This window comes from Ambystoma mexicanum, chromosome 9 (genome assembly GCF_040938575.1).
Source record: "Ambystoma mexicanum isolate Mex_15411 chromosome 9, UKY_AmexF1_1, whole genome shotgun sequence".
NCBI lineage: Eukaryota > Metazoa > Chordata > Amphibia > Caudata > Ambystomatidae > Ambystoma > Ambystoma mexicanum.
The window spans coordinates 1,491,154,892-1,491,173,666 of NC_090931.1; the positions used below are offsets into that span (position 1 = coordinate 1,491,154,892).

The following is an 18,775-nucleotide window of genomic DNA, read 5'->3' on the forward strand; positions in this document are numbered from 1 at the left end:
CTGCCCCTTGATGCTGGGGGGTGGGGGTGATAGGGGACATGAGTGGGGGCCTGGTGGAGGGTGCCCCTGGATGCTGGGGGGTGGGGGTGATAGGGGACATGAGTGGGGGCCTGGTGGAGGCTGCCCCTGCACTGCTGGGGGGTGGGGGTGGTGGGAGACATGGGTGGGGGCCTGGTGGAGGCTGCCCCTGGATGCTGGGGGTGGTGGGAGACATGGGTGGGGGCCTGGTGGAGGGTGCCCCTGGATGCTGGGGGGTGGGGGTGGTGGGAGACATGTGTGGGGGCCTGGTGGAGGGTGCCCCTGGATGCTGGGGGGTGGGGGTGCTGGGTGACATGAGCAGGTGTGCAGGGTAGTCCCCTGTGGTGTGTGCTGCCTGCAGGGGCCGTGGAGGGTGTACAGGGAATACCTGGGAGCACACAGCCAAATCGCGTGTAGAATTTGCTGCGTACCCCTGTCATACACGTGCCCAGCCAAATCGCGTGTGGAACTTCCCGCGCACCCCTGAAATCCACGTACCCTGACAAATCGCGTGTGGAACTTCCCGCGCACCCCTGAAATCCACGTACCCGGCCAAATCGCGTGTAGAATTTCCCGCGTACCCCTGTCATACACGTGCCCAGCCAAATCGCGTGTGGAACTTCCCGCGCACCCCTGAAATCCACGTACCCTGACAAATCGCGTGTGGAACTTCCCGCGCACCCCTGAAATCCACGTACCCGGCCGAATCGCGTGTGGAACTTCCCGCGTACCCCTGTCATACACGTGCCCAGCCAAATCGCGTGTGGAACTTCCCGCGCACCCCTGAAATCCACGTACCCGGCCGAATTGCGTGTGGAACTTCCCGCGTACCCCTGTCATACACGTGCCCAGCCAAATCGCGTGTGGAACTTCCCGCGCACCCCTGAAATCCACGTACCCTGACAAATCGCGTGTGGAACTTCCCGCGCACCCCTGAAATCCACGTACCCGGCCAAATCGCGTGTAGAATTTCCCGCGTACCCCTGTCATACACGTGCCCAGCCAAATCGCGTGTGGAACTTCCTGCGCACCCCTGAAATCCACGTACCCTGACAAATCGCGTGTGGAACTTCCCGCGCACCCCTGAAATCCACGTACCCGGCCGAATCGCGTGTGGTACTTCCCGCGCACCGCTGAAATCCACGTACCCAGACAAATCGCGTGTGGAACTTCCCGCGCACCCCTGAAATCCACGTACCCGGCCAAATCGCGTGTGGAACTTCCCGCGCACCCCTGAAATCCACGTACCCGGCCAAATCGCGTGTGGAAATTCCCGCGCACCCCTGTAATCCACGTACCCTGACAAATCGCGTGTGGAAATTCCCGCGCACCCCTGAAATCCACGTACACTGCCAAATCGCGTGTGGAACTTCCCACGCACCCCTGCAATCCTCGTACCCAGACAAATCGCGTGTGGTACTTCCCGCGCACCCCTGTCATACACGTGCCCAGCCAAATCGCGTGTGGAACTTCCCGCGCACCCCTGAAATCCACGTACCCTGACAAATCGCGTGTGGAACTTCCCGCGCACCCCTGCAATCCACGTACCCTGACAAATCGCGTGTGGAACTTCCCGCGCACCCCTGCAATCCACGTACCCTGACAAATCACGTGTGGTACTTCCCGCGCACCCCTGAAATCCACGTACCCGGCCAAATCGCGTGTGGAACTTCCCACGAACCCCTGAAATTCACGTACCCTGGCAAATCGCATGTGGAACTTCCCGCGCACCCCTGAAATCCACGTACCCTGACAAATCGCGTGTGGAACTTCCCGCGCACCCCTGAATTCCACGTACCCTCACAAATCGCGTGGGGAACTTCCCGCGCACCCCTTCAATCCACGTACCCTGACAAATCGCGTGTGGTACTTCCCGCACACCCCTGAAATCCATGTACCCGGCCAAATCGTGTGTGGAACTTCCCGCGCACCCCTGAAATCCACGTACCCTGACAAATCGCGTGTGGAACTTCCCGCAAACCGCTGAAATTCACATGCCCTGCCAATTCGCGTGTGAGACTTCCCGCGCACCCCGGTATACACGCACACGTTTTTTTTCTGTCAGCGGGTGTCCGTGTTTGTGGGTACCCCTTTGCACGTCATTTGTCCTGGAGGGCCACAGTATAGGACATTCATCATGGCTGTATATAGGTGCTATTTGTTGGCGCACCTTTTGGCGCACATTTCTTACAGGCGCAGAGACGCTACCGCCTGCTTTCTTGTGGCGGTCGTGTTTGTGCCTGTGCGCTGGTTTGAGCGTGCGCTTTTTTGCCCTATTCTATTCCATGAATACGTGTTGTAGGCGAGCGTGTGGGCGTTCCGCGCACTTGTACCCTGTACTTCCCCCGTGACGCCCACATTTTGGCAAGTTGTTCCCCATTCCGAGTGTTACGCCCCGTGTTCCGCCTACTTTTGTTGCGTGCGCCGCGCTATGTGCGATTTTCGCTGTGGCCTGTGCGATTTTCGCTGTGACCTGGCGCACGCCGTTAGATGGCCTGTGCGCCAACGTGCGCCGCGCACTTTTTTATCGCACATCCGATGGTTTTCTCGCGCACGGCCTTCCATGAATCGATGGGCGCTGCTTTTCGTGCGATTTTCGCACTTGCACTGCGATTTTCGCTATTCCTACGCGATTCGCAAGTTTTTGGCCACTTGCGCCGCGCTAATTATTCCATGAATCGGCCTAATTGGTTACCCATTAAGGCTAGAATCATCTTCAAATCACTGTGTGTTACCCACAAATGCCTTTCCAATAAAGCTCCCATCTACTTAAATAACTCAATAAGCAACAAAGTTATAATAGAACGCTCAGATCCAATTAAAAAAGTCGCTCCTTGCTGTCCCCCGTTTCAAAAGCTCCGGAGCAGGAGGCAGCAGATTCCTAGTCATGGCCCTGAAATTCTGGAACGAGCTTCCACTAAACATTAAAAATGAAGACTCCTTCCATTGTTTCAAAAAACTATTAACCTGGCTGTTCAACCAATACTAGTTAAACCACACATAATCTAAAATATCCACCCCCATAGGCCCAGATAGATGCCTCCCTAGGGTAGACTGTTAATAGAATCTGTAAATAGTCAAAGAGACCAGGCAATGTATTAACCTATGCAATTTCTTGTACCAGTGTTTTACTGGAAGTAATTGGAATACTGTTGAATTTTATTGTAAGATGTCTGCAACAACGCCGTGATTCCCGAAGGTTTGGGTGTTTAACAAATGTAATATAAGAATAAATAGGTCTCCTCACCAGGACGGAGTTCTTCCTATCAATGCAACCCTCTGTTAAGTCAGAATTACTAAAAGAGGGGTTCATTAATTGGAAGAGCAAGGCACGAACACACCACGAATGACACCAGCTGTGAATCAGAAAAAAACAGCTATTAGTGACATAAATATGTGGCATGAATTAGCCTTCATCCAGGGGTGAGTAAAGCTAACCTTTAGACTGAGGAATGTGTCCCCGAGAGTGGAGTTTTTATCAGCAAAGGTTTTCAGGAAGATGACTATAAACCAAGTGTTTCCTATGAGGTCGGGGACTTCTACAACGAAAGAACAGAATACGGTAAGTACCAATGCTAATGCTAGGCAAAATCTAAGGTAACCCTGAGTTAATAGAACCTTACCGGTATTTGGAATGTAGGAAGACCAGGGTAGCAGCAGTGATCCAAGGAATCCAGCCAAGGAAAGGTAAGCGAAAGGAATGAGGGAATATTAGTGGGACCTGTTTCCCGAAGGCACGAGGACTCTCTATCGACCGGGAAGGTGCACAATAATTCAGGAAAGATCTCTAGTCCATGCACTGGCTCAACCGCAAGCTGTGATGTAATCCAGAAGGATGAGGCAGCCAGAGGTGCACAGAGGTCTGGGGAGCATCTCTAGTCCGTGCACTCACTCCAGGATGAGCCGCAAAGAAGTCCAGTATACAATCGTGAGACCGCAGCCTGTGGGCAGCAACGGAATCCAAACAGTAGAAAAGGCAGTTCCAGGGACAGGCAAATGGTCAGTGATTTATTGGGCAATGGAGGTACAAAACGTGAGGCAAAACAAGTCCGTGAGCAAGGCCGGGTCGGTAATCAGGAAGATAGCCGTAGATGGGCAGGAAGGGAGACAAATCCAGAAAGCAGAGCCGGGTCAGGAATCCAAGATAACGTAGCAAAAACAAGGAGCAAGAACAGGAATACAACTTCAATCGGAGGCATTCGCTTCCGGCTAAATGCAGCATTTATTCAAAAGGAAAGGCGAGGCGTGCTATGTGATACGTGAGCGTGTGAACAGCCATTCCCTTTGGCAACCGCAGACACTGCCAAGCGACTGCTTGTATAGGTGTCCAACGTTGCCAAGGCACCCTAGCCCGCTTGATTCTGATACATGCAGAAGTATCTTAGCTACTTCCTATCTGTCCAGGTACATCCATCTAGGGTCTGGCTCCTCCTCTGATAAGGAAAATGAAGCAGATGTCAGCAGGGGTGGATCCACTTCCTGGATCTGCCTCCTTCTATGCTGCTTTTTCCCGGACCTGTGTTGGTCCCATGGGAGTACCCATTCGGGCAACACGCATGTGGTCTGAGACACATGAGAGACGTGTCAGAGACTCAATAAAAGGGCCGAGCAGTTTCCAGCTCGGCAGTGATATGCGCAGTGTTGCCATGTCCGCTTATTATAAGCGACTTTGAGCTTGTTTTTGCCCAAAGTCGCTTATATTTTCTGGCCGCTTGTTATGGTTTTTGTCTGCATTTTCCCCTTATTGTGCGCGTATTGTTCCGCTTGTATGCCAGTCCCTGTTCGACTTGGCTCCATTCACAAAAAAGAAAAGAAAATGCATATGAAAGGCGAAAATCCCGTCCTCCCATATACAGTTAAGCTGTGAGGCTCAGGCTGATTGCCTTTCTAATGCGAAGCCACACGCAGTGTCCTGGACGGGGCTGTCTGCAGCCCATTAACGACCTGCAAGTACTCCTTTCTACTATCACCAGCGCTCCCTTTGTAGGTTTGTGTGGAGGCATTTTGCATTGATGAGCTCTTTCAGTATGAAAGACCCAATGACGATTAATTACCTAGCAAAGAGGTAAATACTTAGAGGGCATTTAAGGCAACACTTTAAAAGTTTAGTCATGATGGAAGCAAGCATTGACAATGCCACTAGTTTGAGCTTTTGGATAGGCATGGGAAAGCCCCTTGCCAGGCACTGCTGTAGTGGTATGAATGGTAACAGATGCAAAATGGTGTGAGCATACTTGCCAACCCTACCGATTTAGGTGGTAGGATACCGCTTTTTAAGCAGTCCTACCGCCTACCGATTTAGTGGCAACAAATACCGATTTTTAAATATTTTTGAAACTTTACGATTTCAACAAATTTTTGCTTACAGAATGCTGGCATGTATGTGGTATATATGTCCTGTAATTTACAGACATTTCTTTATTAGGGTGAATGTTGTGACTAATAAAAATAAAAGAGTTCATTATACACTTAAAAGCGCTTCTTACTGAATCACTATAAGACATGTTTAACATTTTAAATTGTACACATTATGATGTTCCCATAATGCTCCTTGCTTTTATGCAAATCGCTAGGATTGGGTTCTATGAAGAGATACTGTGGCGCACAACCTGGCATGGGACCATGCCCCTTGTCCTCACCACTTTCTTCCAAAAGCCTCGCCCCTCCAAAGAGGTGACAGTTCCCCCAAACGTGTTTTCCATTTCCAGCACTGACCACAGTAGTACAGTGCTTTGACAATGCTCAGGTAACATGCGTGTAGAATGCTGAACTCTCTCCCAAGGTTAGGGATGGTTGAATGCCAAGGATTAGAATTGTGATTGTGTACAAGTGCCAGACTCGGTCATTCTCTCTCTTTGCTCCTTCCTTGCCCTCTTGCACAGCCATTCCTAATCCTGGGGAGGAATGGGTAGAGTCCTGCCTCCTCCACGTCTCCTTAATACTCCCAAATACTACCAGTGACCTTGACGGACACAGCCGTCAGTCCAAGTGAGTCTCTGTGGTTTAGCCTCCAAGCCGCTTAGGGTCAGGACTGTGGCTCTGCAAGCTGCCTGGCCACCCTGGGCCAGAAGAGTGTTAAGCCTGTCCCTTAGAGGGCAGGAGTGGCAGCTATAATTCAGTCTAGTTTAACATGGCAATGATTTTTTATGGCCATACAGGAACATGTTGCCGAATGGCTTTTCATGTTGAATGCTACACTATGAAGACCCTAAGCATTAATATTTGTTTTGATATTTTTTGGAGACTATAGAATACCCACATCGTGGGCGCTGCACTGCAACACCAAACAAGAGAAAATGGTCCCATTTTTAGGATGCATAAAGTTCTTTTTGCAAAAACGTTTTAAAATTCACTTCCAATATTGCAATTTAAGTCCACTGAGAGGCAGTTGGATTCAGTGATTTGTTATGTTATGCTGGGTGTCTTTAAAATATATATACATGCCGCCAGATCAGAGCCACAACATCAAGGCATTGTGGGTATGCAAATTAGCCCAAATACATATATTTTTCTCCAGGAAATTGCTTTGTCTAAGGGCAGTGCTACTTTATAAATGGCTTAATCAACCCAAGAAAGACATCTTGAAAGGCTGTCAGGACAACTAGGTAATTGTTTTCCCCCTTATTAGTGAGCATCAGTGCAGTATAGTCCTGACAGTGCCTGCTTCTTCTCTTCCCGCACCCCCATCTGGAGAAACGATGTTCGCTGTTTGTCTCTCTTGTCAGTCATGCAACTCTGCTAAAGCTCCTCCCACTTCCCAGTGTCCCTAATATATTGAAGGAGGAACTTTGTAGTTGGAGCATTTGGCCATGTTTTTAGCAACACCAACAAAGTTATGGTGGGTTTAAAAAGGTTTGGAAAAAAATAACCTTTTACCTGAAATGTGAAAATAGGAAAATCCATAAGAGCCAAGTCACACACTCCACAGCGCCCCTAGTAGCCATCGCCGGAAGTTCACCTCCAGTTCTGAGCCATATCAGCAATGGATTGTGGGTATATAAATTAGCCCAATTGCAAACCTTTTTCTCCAGCAAATTGTCTTTGTCCAAGAGGGCAGTGCTACTTTATCCATAGCTTAATCAACCCAAGACAGACATTTTGCAACGCTGTCAGGACAACCACCTACCTGGGATCGTACAGTGAAGGAAAGAGAGAGAGAGACGCACACCCCCCAACACCTATCTCGTTGGGACAAATATATTCCTGTGGAGGTTTTGAAAGACTTCAGAGAGGAGTGCTTTAGAAATTAGTGAACCATGGATGCATGATGGACCCAACAAGTGCTTGGGCGTTCCCTGTTTGAGTGTGTGTTGGCCAAGTGTATCAGGTTGGGTTGATGGGCGACCAATGCTGTCCCATATATGTAAGCTGATGTCTGCCAGGCCGTATGTCAGGGGTGTCATAAGCAAGAAATGGCTGAGTGAAAGGTGACTGGAGGGAAAACGGGGAGAGGAAAGGGTTGTGCTCATTAACGCGCCACCCCTTCCTACATACTTGCCAACCCTACCGATTTAGGTGGTAAGATACCACTTTTCAAGCAGTCCTGCCATCTACTGATTTAGTGGCAACAAATACCGATTTTTTTCAATATTTTTGAAACTTTACGATTCCTACAGATTTTTGGTCACAGAATGTTGGCATGTATGTGTGAGTACATGGGCATATAAGAGTAGTGCCGTGCAAATGCCTAATACGTTTACACAAGCCAAAAACTGGTGGAGGAACGTCAGCACCATCCCTCTGGCCGCACCTACCATAATGCCGCCTGCCCACAAGAAGTGCTCCGGACTGCGGGAGCATGAGAGAGGTGACTGCAGCTTTCCCCAGGAACTGACAATCTGGGCCCCAGAGGCCCGGTGCGGCTTACCCAGTTTGTCCCGCAGTTGGAGCCGACAATGAAATAAATTAGACGTTTGTTCGAGACCTCCAGCGTCTGTCTTTACTATCTGCGCTACGACAGTTGGGAAAGGCTAGAGCCTCATAGATAAGTACTGGGACGAGGAGGCAATGTATTACATGTAGACAGGGAGAGCAGTTGCATCTACGACGCATGCGTCAAGAGCAGTGTTCTAGATACTGCACGCGCGCAGTGATAGAGCACCTTTATATCTACTGCACATGCGCATAAAGCGAGACACAATCTCCAAGAGATGCTCTGAGCCAGCGACCTTACAGCGAGGGCGGGGCCCCAGCGCAGGAAGCGAGTGGACTCCCTTATCTTCCCTGTCCTGAGATATAGATCAGAGGATTATCCTGGAGATTGCGCCCATGGTGAGACTTTGCACACCCTATCGTTTGCTGCGCTGTGATTCAGCACGTTGCCCTTTATATTTGTGCCTCAAGGTCTCAGGAACATAAAGAGGTGGCTGCAGGAGTCCAGGTGCCCAGGAGTGGGAAGAGGTGGCTGCAGGAGTCCAGGTGCCCAGGAGTGGGAAGAGGTGGCTGCAGGAGCCCAGGAGCAGGGGTGGGAAGAGGTGGATGCAGGAGTCGAGGAGCCCAGGAGCAGGGGTGGAACCACGAGCACGAGCAGGGGTGGGAAGAGGTGGATGCAGGAGTCCAGGAGCCCAGGAGCAGGGGTGGAACCACGAGCAGGGGTGGGAAGAGGTGGCTGCAGGAGTCCAGGAGCCAGGAGCAGGGGTGGAACCAGGAGCAGGGGTAGGAAGAGGTGGATGCTGGAGCCCAGGAGCAGGGGTGGAAAGAGGTGGCTGCAGGAGTCCAGGAGCAGGGGTGGAACCAGGAGCAGGGGTGGGAAGAGGTGGATGCTGGAGCCCAGGAGCAGGGGTGGAAAGAGGTGGATGAGGAGCCCAGGAGCAGGGGTGGAAAGAGGTGGATGCAGGAGCCCAGGAGCAGGGGTGGGAACAGGCGGATGCAGGAGTCGAGGAGCCCAGGAGCAGGGGTGTGAAGAGGTGGCTGCAGGAGGCGAGGAGCCCAGGGGCAGGGGTGAAGGAGGAGTCGAGGAGCCCAGGAGCAGGGGTGGAAAGAGGTGGATGCAGGAGGTGAGGAGCCCAGGAGCAGGGGTGGAAAGAGGTGGGTGCAGGAGTCGAGGAGCCCAGGAGCAGGAGTGGGAAGAGGTGGATGCAGGAGTCGAGGAGCCCAAGAGCAGGGTGGAAAGAGCTGGATGCAGGAGTCGAGGAGCCCAGGAACAGGGGTGTAAAGAGGTGGATGGAGGAGTCGAGGAGCCCAGGAGCAGGGGTGGAACCAGGAGCAGGGGTGGGAAGAGGTGGATGCAGGAGCCCAGGAGCAGAGGTGGAAAGAGGTGGCTGCAGGAGTCGAGGAGCCCAAGACCAGGGGTGGAAAGAGGTGGATGGAGGAGTCGAGGAGCCCAGGAGCAGGGGTGGAAAGAGGTGGCTGCAGGAGTCGAGAAGCCCAGGAGCAGGGGTGGGAAGAGGTGGATGCAGGTATCGAGGAGCCCAAGACCAGGGGTGGAAAGAGGTGGATGGAGGAGTCGAGGAGCCCAGAAGCAGGGGTGGAAAGAGGTGGCTGCAGGAGTCGAGAAGCCCAGGAGCAGGGGTGGGAAGAGGTGGATGCAGGAGTCGAGGAGCCCAGGAGCAGGGGTGGAAAGAGGTGGATGCAGGAGCCCAGGAGCAGGGGTGGAAAGAGGTGGCTGCAGGAGTCGAGGAGCCCAGGAGCAGGGGTGGAAAGAGGTGGATGGAGGAGTCGAGGAGCCCAGGAGCAGGGGTGGGAAGAGGTGGATGGAGGAGTCGAGGAGCCCAGGAGCAGGGGTGGAAAGAGGTGGCTGCAGGAGTCGAGAAGCCCAGGAGCAGGGGTGGGAAGAGGTGGATGCAGGAGTCGAGGAGCCCAGGAGCAGGGGTGGGAAGAGGTGGATGCAGGAGCCCAGGAGCAGGGGTGGTAAGAGGTGGATGGAGGAGCCCAGGAGCAGGGGTGGTAAGAGGTGGATGGAGGAACCCAGGAGAAGGGTGGGAAGAGGTGGATGCGGGAGCCCAGGAGCAGGGGTGGAAGGAGGTGGATGCTGGAGTCCAGGAGCCCAGGAGCAGGGGTGGGAAGAGGTGGATGCAGGAGTCGAGGAGCCCAGGAGCAGGGGTGGGAAGAGGCGGATGCAGGAGGCGAGGAGCCCAGGAGCAGGGGGGGAAAGAGGTGGATGCAGAAGTCGAGGAGCTCAGGAGCAGGGGTGGGAAGAGGTGGATGCAGGAGGCGAGGAGCCCAGGAGCAGGGGTGGGAAGAGGTGGATGCAGGAGACGAGGGGCCCAGGAGCAGGGGTGTAAGGAGGCGGATGCAGGAGTCGAAGAGCAGGGGTGGGAAGAGGTGGATGCAGGAGGCGAGGAGCCCAGGAGCAGGGGTGGAAAGAGGTGGATGCAGGAGTCGAGGAGCCCAGGAGCAGGGGTGGACGCAGGAGTCGAGGAGCCCAGGAGCAGGGGTGGGAAGAGGTGGCTGCAGGAGATGAGGAGCCCAGGAGCAGGGGTGGAAAGAGGTGGATGCAGGAGCCCAGGAGCAGGGGTGGAAAGAGGTGGATGCAGGAGCCCAGGAGCAGGGGTGGACGCAGGAGTCGAGGAGCCCAGGAGCAGGGGTGGGAAGAGGTGGCTGCAGGAGATGAGGAGCCCAGGAGCAGGGGTGGAAAGAGGTGGATGCAGGAGTCGAGGAGCCCAGGAGCAGGGGTGGGAAGAGGCAGATGCAGGAGTACAGGAGCAGGGGTGGGAAGAGGTGGATGCAGGAGCCCAGGAGCCCAGGAGCAGGGGTGGAAAGAGGTGGATGCAGGAGTAGAGGAGCCCAGGAGCAGGGGTTGGAAGAGGTGGATGCAGGAGGCGAGGAGCCCAGGAGCAGGGGTGGGTTATCAAGGGGTTATCTGAAAGGTTGGGTGTCAGGCGGAGACGTGCGATTGGCATCAGGGTCATAAAACAGGGTCACCAGATATACAAAAAAACCTGCCTGGTCACAAACATAGGCCCGTACACCTTCTACCCAACATCCCGGAGTACATCATTTGCATTTCCAGCGCTGCTCCTGCATAGACACAGCTGCGCTGATTCCCCTGTGGCTCAATCATGATATAACACCTCCTGCACAGACACAGCTGCGCTGATTTCCCCGTGGCTCAATCATGATATAAAACCTCCTGCATAGACACAGCTGCGCAGATTCCCCTGTGGCTCAATCATGATATAAAACCTCCTCCATAGACACAGCTGCGCAGATTCCCCTGTGGCTCAATCATGATATAAAACCTCCTGCACAGACACAGCTGCGCTGATTTCCCCGTGGCTCAATCATGATATAAAACCTCCTGCATAGACACAGCTGTGCTGATTCCCCTGTGGCTCAATCATGACATAAAGGGGGGGGGGTTGCTCTGATTGTTATTAAAAGGTGTTCTCTGTGTCTACCCCTCGCCAGGTGGCTGATACATGAAAGGTTGGGGGTTCGAGGCCGTTCTGGGGGCGCAGAGGTCTGGCTGAAGTGATAGTGTCAAATCATGAGACTGCCATTATGTCTATTTGATTTATAAATGTTATGTCATTTATAAATAGTATGTCGATGATAGTGAAGTTGAGCTGGGATTTTGCCCGTGGTCACCCTCGTTGCCCAAAACTGGAACGGGGTTTTAAATTAAAAAGACTCTTGGGATGTGGGGACAGAGGGCCCAATTCTGGCACAGTCCTGTCAAGCCGGAGCCGTCTGGTCACCCTAGCACAAGAGCTCCTATGTCTTATATGATTTATTGATTTCTTATATGATTCACTGCCATCAGTGGTTTAGGGGTTCTCCTAAGCAGAGGGGGCAATAGTGTCTGCTCATTGTCCTGCATGTTCTGGTTGCAGTGTTACTGAGCACTCCCTGGTAACTCCTGTCAGGAACAGGGTGGCATGCGGGTGATACAGAGTCGGATCTGCCCATTTATCAGCAGTACCTTTATTGGGCATATATTTTTTTTACCCAACTGGGCCTGCAATGGTGCATTTCCAACTGAAAGGCCTCTAGCAAATCTGTGTCTCCTTCCAGACAAAGTGGGTAAAACCATAAAGGGCCCTTATAAATATTAGTTTATACACATGCTGTCCACTACCTTGACTTGTAAAGAGCCAGGGGTTGCTTTTCTGTGGGTATCAGATGTTCTTAACATCAGGCGTTACAGAAGCTGGAAATGGTTGACAAGCGATCTCTATACCAGGTGATCTTATAGAGTCGGGATCATGTTTTTATGGCTTAGCATACAAATCACGTGTACGTGTATACATAAAAGGTTTACGCATGTGTTTTTACGCCGCGCCATATTTTCATTCCTTTGTATGCTGGAGAGGGGGGCATGGAACGGACTTGCCTTTTTTCCACCACCCCCTTCCTCTGTCATAGAAAAGAGAATTCATTCATTCCAGAAATGTGTCTTAGCTTTGTGGATAATTCTTTGTTCTAAGATTAGTAATCGTCTTTCTGTGTCAGCGGTGCCAGTGATGGCGTGGATTCGCTTTGCGCCTGGTCGTGCCTATGTAATGCAAACCACACGGGCAAGTCATTGACCCTACTCTAGTATTTTCAATAGTTTGTGAGTCAGTGACAAAGATACAAACAGATCTGTTTTGTGCTGCAGATCTGACTTTACTGTACTATTTGTGATTGTTTGAGTCTACGGTACATGTGTATCTTTAACGCACACACTCCATTTTGTTTCCTATTTTCCCAATATGGTATTCGGTCTCGTATATCGGCCTCATCCATCAGAGTTGCATCTTAAGAAACCAACAAAGGAAGGTGGGATACTGTTGAAATACACATGCACCATAAGGGAAATGTGCATGTGAAACCACTTGGCCACGAGAAGCACCCATGTGTGCTGTGAGTCGCAAAGTGATCCCCAACCCCCTACGCCATCACATCAACAAGCCATATTGGCATGCCAACAGGCAAAGAGCCCATGCATGTGCCAGGTACACCCTCATCAGACACTACTCCCACCTTGCTTGAGCTGTACTCGTTGGACTGCAAACAACCCTGCCCATCAGACAAAATATATGTAGGATGACCGTTTATTATGTTACATGATTGTTTCGCTAGCCCACCCATGTACTAGCATACATGATGACTGACAGCATGTCATTATTCACCCAGCAGGTTCACAGTCCATGCAGGTTGATGAGGCAGGCCCTCCACTTTCCGGAGGAACTCCACTGATGACACACCAACCTCCAGCACTGCACAGGCCAGCCATGGGAAGAGCAGAAGTGAGGCACCAGGGCCGGGGCACAGCAGCATGTCGCCATGCCAAGTGGCGAGACAGCCACAGTCCACGCAACACCACGGCTGGCCCCTGTGGTGATCCCTGAGGTCAGTGTTGCACATGGCACAGCACCCGTACCCACCCATAAGCCCACTTAATCCCCCCCCCCTTGGCACCAGACGCAGACAGCCTTTCCGATTGCTAGGCTGAGCCGGAAACAGGCAGTGATGGCAGTGGTACATCTGATTGCGAAGACACAGGCTTCAGCCCTGGCCCTCTCCATAGTCCACAGAGAGTGTAACAGCATGCACTGGATGCCATCTGGGGGAGGCTGGGCATCATGGAGCGCCGCCAGGTCACCATCGAAAACCTGGTGGAGATGAAGGTGCAGCATCAGCAGGCAAACTGGCAGTGTGTTCAGGGCTCCTCATTGAGAATAGCAAGGTCACTGGACCGCCAGTGCCGAAAGTTATCTATGGCGACGACTGAATTAGCAATGGTGGGCCAGAGGATGAGGGAGCACACAAGAGGGCATGTCGGCTTTTACTGAATCGATGCACGCTAGCATGCTCCTCACCCTGCAACACATCCGGGGCCAGGATTCCGAACCTTTCACCTCCATCACGCCATGGAAGGGTCATTGCCTGCGAGCCCACTGTGACGATCCCTCCACAATGTCATCCCAACACTGCCTGAGCAGGATTGCAAGGGCAAGAGGCCACACAAATAACACGTAGATGCATAGCATTATTTCACTGGGCACAAGGGAGGTGGGTGGAAGGGCTGTTGGGGATTGGAGAGGTGGGAGAGAAGGGCTGTTGGGGATTGGGGAGGTGGGTGGAAAGGGCTGTTGGGGATTGGAGAGGTGGGTGGAAGGGCTGTTGGGGATTGCAGAGGTGGGTGGGTAGGGGTGTTGGGGATTGGAGAGGTGGGTGGAAGGGCTGTTGGGGATTGCAGAGGTGGGTGGAAGGGCTGTTGGGGATTGCAGAGGTGGGTGGGTAGGGGTGTTGGGGATTGCAGAGGTGGGTGGAAGGGCTGTTGGGGATTGCAGAGGTGGGTGGGTAGGGGTGTTGGGGATTGGAGAGGTGGGTGGAAGGGCTGTTGGGGATTGCAGAGGTGGGTGGAAGGGCTGTTGGGGATTGCAGAGGTGGGTGGGTAGGGGTGTTGGGGATTGGAGAGGTGGGAGGAAAGGACTGTTGGGGATTGCAGAGGTGGGTGGAAGGGCTGTTGGGGATTGCAGAGGTGGGTGGAAGGGCTGTTGGGGATTGCAGAGGTGGGTGGAAGGGCTGTTGGGGATTGCAGAGGTGGGTGGGTAGGGGTGTTGGGGATTAGGGAGGTGTAAGAGGAGGGCTTGTGGATGGATGCTCACCACAGTGCACAATAAAATATGGGTTCACTTTAAGAAATGCAAAGACAATGTTTATTTGTGTGAAGTTGATATTTTATAAAGGGGCACATTTACAAAAGTGTGATGCAAGTGAATAGTGATGTGATTGGAAACATTTCTATTAGGTCCTGCGCACAAGACGTCCATCCATGGCATCCGTACTCTCACTGTGAGGCAGCATCAGAGAGTGCATCATTGCCTGCTGGGGGAGGCATGTCCCCTATCACTGTTATCTAGAACTTCCAAGGTTTTCAGGAGTGCATTACATAATAAATCACTCAAGGGGCAGAGGAACTCTTAATTACAAGCAATACACAATTAGGATTCAGACAAGGTTTGGCCACGGTGACACACGTGGCAAACCTGTATCTGATTCTATCTAAATATGTGTTTAGGCCTAATGCCACAGTGTATGCCGCTTTAATGGACCTGATGGCTGCTTTCAACCACGTGGATAGAGACCATTTATGGTAAACTCTAATGGATAGGACTGTTCCGTTGGTCTGTTGAATGTCATAATTGAGTTGCAAACTAGGAATATGGCTAGAGTTAGGTCCGGGTGGGAGGGAGAAGTTAACGATAAGTTCCAGGTTGAAAGGGGCCTTTGCTACGGGTGTGTACTGGCACCGACCCCCCCCACCCCCGCACCCTCTTTTAGTCTGTACACAAATTCACTAAATGCTTACTTGCAGTGTGTCACTGTCTATGTACCGCATATTGGCAAGTGGCGAATTCCCATTCTTGGCAATGCAGATGACGCTGTGCTACTAGCCCCGCACCCCAGCAGGATTAAATAAACGAGTGTCTGCACGTGTTTCGTGCATGGCCTTAAAGGGCCTGATGGTGGATGTTAGGAAATCCACCGGTGTGGCGATATCGAGGAAAAGAGAAAAGTTCACTCCTGTGTACACGGTATAAGAGAGACTAGAATGATGAACAGCATTCCAATATTGGGCATTCGGGTAGAACGTGTAACGTGCACAGTCCTGCAGTGACCATGTCTCGGCCAATGCTGCAATACTCAGCGTAGTGAGATAACTAAATCATGATCCCATTCAGGCAATCTTAAAGGCTTACAATGCTTAGGCCACATGAGTAGGGAGGGAGATATGGTGCTGCTATCTGCGGGTTTGTGAAGGTGGGGAAATTGCAAGTGGTCCAGGATAAGTTCCTGCGTAACATTCTGGACCTTAGGCATAAAGCGACATAATGCAAAACGATAACATTCACTCAGAATTGGCAGTAGCTTTTATTTTAAGTGGTTTAATAAGCATGCAACCATTGTTGTTTTGGGCCAGTGTTTGGAACCAAAATCAAGCTGTGTTTTCAAAAGAATTGCTTACAGATGTATGTAAAAGTGCATTTGTGAGAGGAATACACTTCTGTCAAACGGGGACGGTAAGACAAGGTGAAGTTGAATCAGGCTAAAAGCACTAATTCTTGGCAATGCCAAGCTGCTGAGACATCAAACTGCATTTATAAATGTCAAATCTATTATGCTCCGTGAGTACTTCCGCAGGATACTAAACACTTTTCAGCATATGCCATCATTACATGAATCCCTACTGGATTTCTAGGAGTTATTAATGTTAAATGGCATCATTGCATTCAGCTGGGGTGAGTTTTCATGATTGATAGTCCACAGAGGGGAGGATAATGACCAATATTTCCTTTTCTGGGGCAGCTACATTTCCACAGCATCACTGGAGGGGTCTGCTTCAAGCACAAGTGGATTGTATGTGCCATGCAGGATCAAGACTTGAGCTGAACAGAAGGGTTCCTGCCTTTTGGGTGACCCTTTTCCCGAACATAGGGAACCGACTTTCGGGTTAGTTGATTAAGAGGGGTGGCCAGCTGTTTTGCTTTTGCTTAGCCATGTGAGGAGAACTCTTACGTTTCCCCGGTCCCTAGCAAAACCAGTTATTGGACTCGGATAGTCAAGAAATCACACTTAGACTAATCGTTAATGGTAAAAATGGAAATGGCTCGTTATAGGCCCACAATATATGTATATATGAACTTAGCATACATCCACAAACAAATATATAGAAAGGTAGATATAAAAGGCTTCACCGTTCGTAAGGTAACAGAAGACCTCTTCATCTTGGACACTACGACACTGCTTAGTCCCAAGAGCAGGTAGTCGAAGATCAGTCGTGCTAATGGGGTCTGAGGCGGAGCATCCTCCCACTCAGCGAGACTGCATCACCTGGGGGTCCAAGTTCTAACTAACTGTGCCAAAGAATGCCCTCTTCTCTTTATGGGGGCATATCCCCACCCTTCCCGGTTGTGATTACCCTCGGCCGAAGAGCAAAATACAAGTGGAAGGAGCAGAGAGTGGAAAAATCCAGTCAGTAGTGGAAAAACCCAGCACCCCTCTTCTCGCGTTCATTCCCAGAACCCCTTATCATGCACCTGCAGGATGCTCTGAATCCCTCCCTGTATTCGTCCTTCAGTGGACAATACAGCAACTATTCTCCAAAGCAAGTCCACTCTGCAACAATATTCATGCAGTTATGTGACCTTGCTCTGCTTTCGATACTGAAATGCTTGTTTATTTTACGAGGCCCGCGGAAAGGCAGGGTTTTATTACTGTGATGGGAGATGAGTGCCCAAAATGGCCGCATCGACGCCATGTTGTTTTAGCTCTCATTTTGCACAGGCATTACACTCCACCCCTTGGACAATCGACTACCATAACCCGTAGGGCGTGAAGGGGATACCCAAAATCGTCGGGTCATTCTCCATAAAGTAGGACTACATGAAGCACAGCAAAAGAAAGTAATCACTACAACAGTAATACCAAACACCCAAAAGAACGCAGTGCTTCAGGAATCCATGCAAATAAGTTTTCCCACCAATACCTGTCCTGATCTTGTGTTACTCAGGCAACCAGATCCCTTATACCTTTAATATGTTTTTCAATAGATCGGGAATGGTCTCCCAGGTCAAAACAGCACATTCCTTCTGTGGTTTCACAACCTAAATTATGCTTTAAAAACAAATCTATTGCTGCTCTGTTTCGTAAAATAGCTTTCCTAAAATGTCTATTGTCTAACAGTTCAGTTAAAGCTTGTGAGATCTCATTAAGCCCTTTAACCACCAGACAGGCAAATTTGATCATGGTTTTATATCCTCCAGCCGCTAAGCCCCAAATTCCAATAATGGAAATGGCTAATGGTAATACTTCCGCTTCAGAGAGCAAATGCAGTCTGGCGCTAAGGCAGCATATGAAGCATCACGTATAGAACATCGAATTGCAGGTTTCAGAGGGTACATCATTAAACCCAGACGTGTCAAAGCACATGGGCCACCTGAAATATGAGCAGGAATGTATGAATAAGTGAAGTTCCCGCAGGAAAATAACCAACCTGTGGGAAGCTTTACATGGTTCAGGTGGCTAGCAGTAGAAACAGTAAAATTGCATATCATATCATTGGAAACATCAACACAAACATTTATAGATATTGTACACAATCGTCGCTCAAAATCAGTCTGTTTTCCATTTGCGGCCATTTTTAACTGCTGGCACTTCCCAATGTAGGAAGGATCACAAGTCATTTGATAACATACACCTGCAGGAGCGATATCATGTAACATGATACGGGTCATGTTTCTCCATTTGTGGATAGTGGCACAGAACTTACAGTATTCATACACTGAAAAAGAATTCTGGACATCTGAATATTCAACCAAGGAGTCAGTATGCAGGGCTCCGAATAACACTTTTAAAATCGGGGTAGGCATTGGAATAGCCACCAGGCATGTAGAGATCAATTCTTCGCAACTATGCACATCAGTCAAGCAGAAATGTCAAATGTTCAAAACCCGCTGAACTAAATAGAACCACACATTTTCAGGCTATCTAACAAGAGCTGAATAACCATGATGTGAAAATGACATTGCACTTCCAGAAGGGGGTAAAAACAAGGCATTATTTCGCTGCCCCCACAGATTTCTCAATTCACCGCGATAAGCTGCAATAGATGCATCCTTTGGCGTAAAACTGGTAGGGGGAATCTCAGTTCTCATCCAGATCCCTCGATCCACTTGGAGAATAGAGACATCTGCCACGTCCCCCGACATGTTCCTGGACCCTCCCGAATGGACTCCACCGTGCTGCACACAGGCACTCAGCATACTCGGGATCTAAAATGTCATAATTCAAAAACAAGATATCAGTGGAGTACATCACTCACGCA

General features: G+C 50.8%; 1 protein-coding gene across 3 annotated transcripts in view; it reads left to right on the plus strand.

Moving 5' to 3' along the window:
• Positions 1–8,167: 8,167 nt before the first annotated feature.
• LOC138489275 (zinc finger protein 300-like) overlaps positions 8,168–18,775 on the plus strand; it is a 71,082-nt gene continuing 60,474 nt past the window's right edge. The window contains exons 1-2 of one of the 3 annotated variants that reach the window (XM_069616969.1): positions 8,168–8,289; positions 13,078–13,293. The gene's annotated coding sequence lies outside the window, so the exon portion shown is untranslated. The remainder of the gene's footprint in view (positions 8,290–13,077; positions 13,294–18,775) is intronic. The other 2 variants (XM_069616971.1, XM_069616970.1) reach the window with 2 other exon arrangements.